Genomic DNA, 6,345 nt, shown 5'->3' with positions numbered 1-6,345 from the left:
CACCCCCACCCTCCTCTAGCTTATCTCTCCACGCTTCAGGCTCACTGCCTTTATTCCTGATGAAGGGCTTTTGCCCGAAACGTCCATTTCGCTGCTCCTTGGATGCTGCCTTAACTGCTGTGCTCTTCCAGCACCACTAATCCAGAGTACAGGTGTCATCTCCCTCCAAAACAGGTATACCGTTTTGGATACTGTTGGGGGAGATGGCTCACCGGGGAGGGCAGCAGTTGCCAGGATCATGGCACCACGGCGGGCACTGCTGTTCAGAAGGGCAGAAAAAAGACTCGTAGGGCCATAGTCATAGGAGATTCTATTGTGAGGGGAGTAGATAGGCGGTTCTGTGGCCGAAAACAGGACTCCCGGATGGTATGTTGCCTCCCTGGTGCTCGGGTCAGGGATGTCTCCGATCGGCTGCAGAGTATTCTAAAAGGGGAGGGTGAACAGCCAGTTGTCTTGGTGCATATAAACACCAATGATATAAGTAAAAAATGAGATGAGGTCCTGAAAGCAGAGTTCAGGAAGCTAGGAGAGAAGTTAAAAAGGAGGACCTCAAAAGGTAGTAATCACGGGATGACTGCCAGTGCCAAGTGCTAGCCAGCGTAGAAATGAAAAAAAATGTGCAGGATAAACACGTGGCTTGAGAGATGGTGTAGGAGGGAGAGGTTAAGTTTGTTGGACATTGGGACCGGTTCTGGGGAAGGTGGGAGTATTACAAATTGGGCGGTCTACATCTGAACCAGACCGGAACCAATGTCCTTGGGGGAGTTTTTGCTGTTGCTGTTGGGGAGGTTTTAAACTAATGTGGCAGGGGGCTGGGAACAAGAAGAGAAGACAAGTAGCCAGCAAGGTGGAAACTGGAAACTGTAAGAATCGTGAAGACAGCATTAATATGGGGAAGAGTAGGCAGAAAGCAGACGAACGCAAAAGGACCATGGCCTGAAGTGCATCTAATTTAATGCAAGGAGTATAATCGGTAAGGCAGATGAACAGAGGGTTTGGATTGGTGCCTGGGAGTGTGACGTTATTGCAATCACAGAGACTTGGTTGAAGGAAGGCCATGATTGACAACGAAATGTTCCAGGATGTAGATGCTTCAGACAGGACAGGGAGGGAACTAAAAGGAGGGGGAGGAGTTGCATTGCTGGTCAGGGATGATATCACGGCTGTGCTAAAGGAGGACACTATGGAGGGCTTGAGCAGTGAGGAATTATGGGTAGAACTGAGAAATAAGAAGGGTGCAGTTACATTGTTGGGGCTGTACTGCAGGCCTCCCAACAGTGAGCGTGAGGTAGAAGAACAAATAGGTAAATAGATTATGGAAAGATGTAGAGGCAATGATGATGGGAGATTTTAATTTTCCCAACATTGACTGGAATACACTTAGTGTCGGAGGTCTGGATAGGGTAGAATTTGTAAGACGTGTCCAGGAGAGTTTTCTAGAGCAGGATGTCTATAGTCCGATGAGGGAAGGGGCCATATGGGACCTGGTGTTGGGGAATGAGCCAGGCCAGGTGGTAGGAGTTGCGGTGGGGGATTTCTTTGGGAACAGTGACCACCATTCTGTAAGTTTTTGAATAATCGTAGACAAAGATGAGACTGGTCCTTAGGGAAGAATACTAAACTGGGCCAAGACCAATTATATCAAAATTAGGCAGGAGCTGGGAAATGTGGATTGGACACAGCTATTTAAAGGGAAGTCCACATTTGATATGTGGGAGGCTTTCAAAGATAGATTAAAGATAGTGCAGGAGAGGCATGTCCCATTGAAGGCAAAAGATAGGAAAGGCAAGGTTCGTGAACCGTGGATGACAGGAGAAATCGTATGACTAGCCAAGAGGAAAAGGGAAGCGTACATAAGGTCCAGGCAGATAAGAATGGAAATGGGCCCTGGAAGAATATCTGAAAAGTAGGATCAGTCTTAAACGAGGAATCAAGCGTGCTAAAAGGGGTCATGAAATATCATTAGTGAGCAGAATTAAGGAGAATCCCAAAGCCTTTTATTCTTATATAAGAAGCAATTGGGTAACTAGACAAAGGATTGGTCCACTAAAGGATAATGAAGGAAGGTTGTGTATCGAACCTGAGAAAATGGGTGAGATTCTGAATGATCAGTGTTCACTGAGGGGAGGGACATGATGAATGTTGAGATTAGAGATAGAAGTTTGATTACGCTGGATCACGTTGACATAAGTAGGGAAGATGTGTTGGGTAGGCAAGAGGTTATTAAGGTGGATAAATCCCTAGGACTGGATGGGATCTATGTCAGGTTGCTGAGGGAGACAAGACAGGAAATAGCTGGGGCCCTGACAGATATCTTTGTGGCATCCTTAAACACAGGTGAGGTGCCGGAGGACTGGAGGGTTGCTCATGTTATTCCCCCTGAACAAGAGTAGTAGTAGGGATATTTTGGGTAACTACAGACCAATGAGCCTGACGTCAGTGGTGAGAAAGATGCTGGAGAAGGTAGTGAGGGATAAAATCTATTTATATTTAGAAAAGAATGGGCTTATCGGTGATAGGCAACATGGGTTTGTGCGGGGGTGATCGTGCCTTACCAACTTAATAGAGTCCTTTGAGGAAGTGACCAAGTTGATAGGTGAAGGAAGGGCTGTAGATGTCATATACACGGACTTTAGTAAGGAGTTTGAGAAGGTTCCCCATGGTAAACTAATAGAGAACGTGAAGTCACATGGTGTGCAGGGTGTTCTAGCTAGGTGGGTAAAGAACTGGTTGAGCAACAGGAGACAGAGAGTAGTAGTTGAAGGGAGTTTCTTGAAATGGAGAAAGGTGACCAGTGGTGTTCCACAGGGATCAGTGCTGGGGCCACTGTTGTTTGTAATATATATAAATGATCTGGAAGAGGGCATTGGTGGTCTGATCACTAAGCTTGCAGATGACACCAAGACTGATGGAGTAACAGAAAGCAGAGACTGTCAAAGAATACAGGAGAATATAGATAGACTGGAGAGTTGGGTGGAGAAGTGGCTGATGGAGTTCAATCCAGGCAAATGTGAGGTGATGCATTTTGGGAAGTCTAATTCTAAAGCGAATCATACAGTAAACTTTGGGAAAAGTTGATGAGCAGAGAGATCTGGAAGTTCAAGTCAATTGGACCCTGAAGGTGGCTGCACAGGTGGATAGAGTGGCCAAGAAGGCAAATGGTATGCTTGCCTTCATCGGGCGGGGTATTGAGTATAAGAGCTGGCAGGTCATGTTAAAATTTAACACGATGTTGCTTCAGCCGCATTTAGAATACTGTGTACAGTTCTGGTTGCCATATTACCTAAAGGATGTGGATGCTTTGGAGAGGATGCAGAGAAGGTTTACGAGGATGTAGCCTGGTATGGAAGGTGCTGACTACAAAGAGAGGTTGAGTAGGTTAGGTTTGTTTTCATTCGAAAAAAGGAGATTGAGGGGGGGAACCTGATTGAGATCTACAGAATCATGAAGGATATAGACAGGATAGATAGAGATAAGCTTTTTCCCAGGGTGAAGGATTCAATAATGAGAGGTCACACTTTCAAGGTGAAAGGTGAAAAGTTTAAAGGAGATACACACGGCAAGTACTTTATACAGAGGGTGGAAGGTGATTCGAACGCGTTGCCAGCAGAGGTCGTAGAGGCAGACATGGTAGATTCATTTAAGATGCATCTGGACAGATGCGTGAATAGGTGGGGAGCAGAGGGATACAGATGCTTAGGAATTGGGCGGCAGGTTTAGACAGTACATTTAGATTGGCTCAGGCTTGGAGGGCCAAGGGCCTGTTCCTGGGCTGTAAATTTTCTTTGAGGATGGAGATAAACAAAGAACAATGATGGAAGAGCCCAACACATCAGTGCAAAAGATGAGGCTGCAACATTCACAACATTATGCAGCTAGAAGTGCCAAGTGGATGATCTATCACAGACTTCTCCAGTGGTCCCTGGCATTACAGATGCCAGTCTTCAGCCACATGGTATCAGGAAACAAGGAGGCACTGGATATTACAATGGCTATCAGCGCTGACAACATTCTGGCAATACTACTGAAGACTTGCGCTCCAGAACTTACTGCTTCACTAGCCAAATGATTCCAGTACAGTTGCAACACTGGCACCTACCCGACCATGTGGAAAACTGCCCACAAAATGTACTGTACACAAAATGCATAACTAATCCAATCCGGCCAATTACTGCCCTATCACTCTACTCTCATTCATCGGTAAAATGATGGAAGGTGTCATCAACAGTGTTATCAAACAGTACCTGCTCAGCTCAGTGATGCCCAGTTTGGGTTCTGTCAGGGCAACTCAGGTCCTGACCTCATTATACCTTGTTTCAAACATGGACAAAGAACTGAATTCCAGAGGTGAAGTGAGAATGATAGCCTTTGACATCAAGGTCACATTCAGTCAATATGGCATATAGAAAGATGGTTGTGGTTGTTGCAGATCAGTGATCTCAGCTCCAGGAATCACTACAGCTGTTCTTCAGGGTAGTGTCCTAGGTCCATGCATCTTCCGCTGTTTCATCGATTACCTTCCCTCCATCATAAGGTCAGGAGGGAGAGAAGCTCAGCAATGATAGCATAATGTTCAGCACACCATTTGCAACTCCTCAGATACTGAAGCAAATCCAACAAGATCTAGACAATATCAGGTTTAAGCTGACTCGTGGCAAGGAAAATTCATGCAGCATGAATATCAGGCCATGACCAGCTCCAATAAGAGACAATCTAATCATTGCTCATTGATATTCAATGGTCTTATCATCATTGAATGTCCCACTATTAATAACCTTAGGATTATCAATTGACCAGAAACTCACCTGGACTCACCACATAAATGCAATGACTAGAAGAGCAGGTCAAAGGCTAGGAATACTGTGATGAATAACTCGCCTTCTGACTCCCCAGAGATCGTCTACCATTTACAAGGCACAAGTAATGCGGATTACTCCCTACTTGCCTGGATGGGTGCAGCTCCAACAACATTCAAGACACTTGACATCATCCAGGACAAAGCAGTCTGCTTGGTTGGCATCAAATCCACAAGCATCTATTCTTTCCACCACTGACAGACAGTAGTAACAGTGTGTGCTAACTATTGCTGAAATTCACCAAAGGTTCTGAGACAGCACCTTCCAAATGCACAGCCACTTCGATCTTAAAGGACAAGGGCAGCAGATACATGGGAACATCACCACCTGGGAGTTCCCTTCCAAGTTACTTACCATCCTGACTTAGTAAAGGAATGGCAATGTGTTTCTGTCACTGGGTCAAAATCCTAGAATGCCCTCCCTAAGGGCACTGAGGGTCAATCTACAGCACATGGACTGCAGCAGTTCAGAAAGGCAGCTCACTGCCATCTTCTCAATAGTAGATTAGATTAGATTAGATTACTTACAGTGTGGAAACAGGCCCTTTGGCCCAACAAGTCCACACCGCCCCGCCGAAGCGCAACCCACCCATACCTCTAGATTTACCCCTTACCTAACACTACGGGCAATTTAGCATTGCCAATTCACCTGACCTGCACATCTTTGGACTGTGGGAGGAAACCGGAGCACCCGGAGGAAACCCACGCAGACACGGGGAGAACGTGCAAACTCCACACAGTCAGTCGCCTGAGGCGGGAATTAGGGAGGGGCTATAAATGCTGGCCAGCCAGCACCACCCATGTCCCAGAGTGAATGAAAAAAAAGGATATGCCTATGAAACGCTGAACAGAAAACTGAAAAGTGGGATTAGATTGAGTGGTTACACACTCTCTTGCATAGATCAGCCAAATGGCCTCATTTGATGCTACAAGTTCCTCTGATTCTATCTTTATGCAATAATATATGTTATCAGAACAGACAAGCTTCAATTTATTATGATACAATCCAAATGGGACCATGATCAAACAACTGCAAGACTTACCAAGTTTCATCCTGAAAAGGAACATTAAGCGAATTCCTACATTGTCATCATTAAGAAAACCATCTCTGAAGGGCCTATTTATTCATGCACACCAAATATTTCTCCACAACATTTCTTAACTCCCTATAAAGTACAAGTCTGCTAAGGCTTGAACACATCCATATTCAGAAAAGCTTTATCACCTGTCTCAAACTCTGTAGAAATGAGTAACTTACTCCACCTCATCTCCAGTGACAAAATGGCTTCTGTGACAGGAGATCTAATTCAATAGGCATGATATTAACTCAAGTATAATAGAAGCATTTCTCATTTTAATGTACCTCTCTTCTTACTTCCACCCAACTATCATCCAATGTCTATCAGTGTAATAACAACTAAGATGTATAAACAATTTTTTAAAAATTCATTCTTGGGATGTGGCATCACTGGCTAGACCAGCATTTATTG

General features: G+C 44.9%; 1 protein-coding gene across 5 annotated transcripts in view; it reads right to left on the bottom strand.

Annotated features, from left to right (window-relative positions):
* Positions 1 to 6,345, bottom strand: part of si:dkey-97m3.1 (fatty acyl-CoA reductase 1) — a 194,555-nt gene that overhangs the window by 35,733 nt on the left and 152,477 nt on the right. The window lies entirely within an intron of this gene.

The sequence above is a fragment of the Chiloscyllium plagiosum genome, chromosome 19 (genome assembly GCF_004010195.1).
Source record: "Chiloscyllium plagiosum isolate BGI_BamShark_2017 chromosome 19, ASM401019v2, whole genome shotgun sequence".
Lineage (NCBI taxonomy): Eukaryota > Metazoa > Chordata > Chondrichthyes > Orectolobiformes > Hemiscylliidae > Chiloscyllium > Chiloscyllium plagiosum.
Note: the sequence above shows the minus strand (reverse complement) of the source record. Positions and strands in the feature narration are given on the sequence as shown.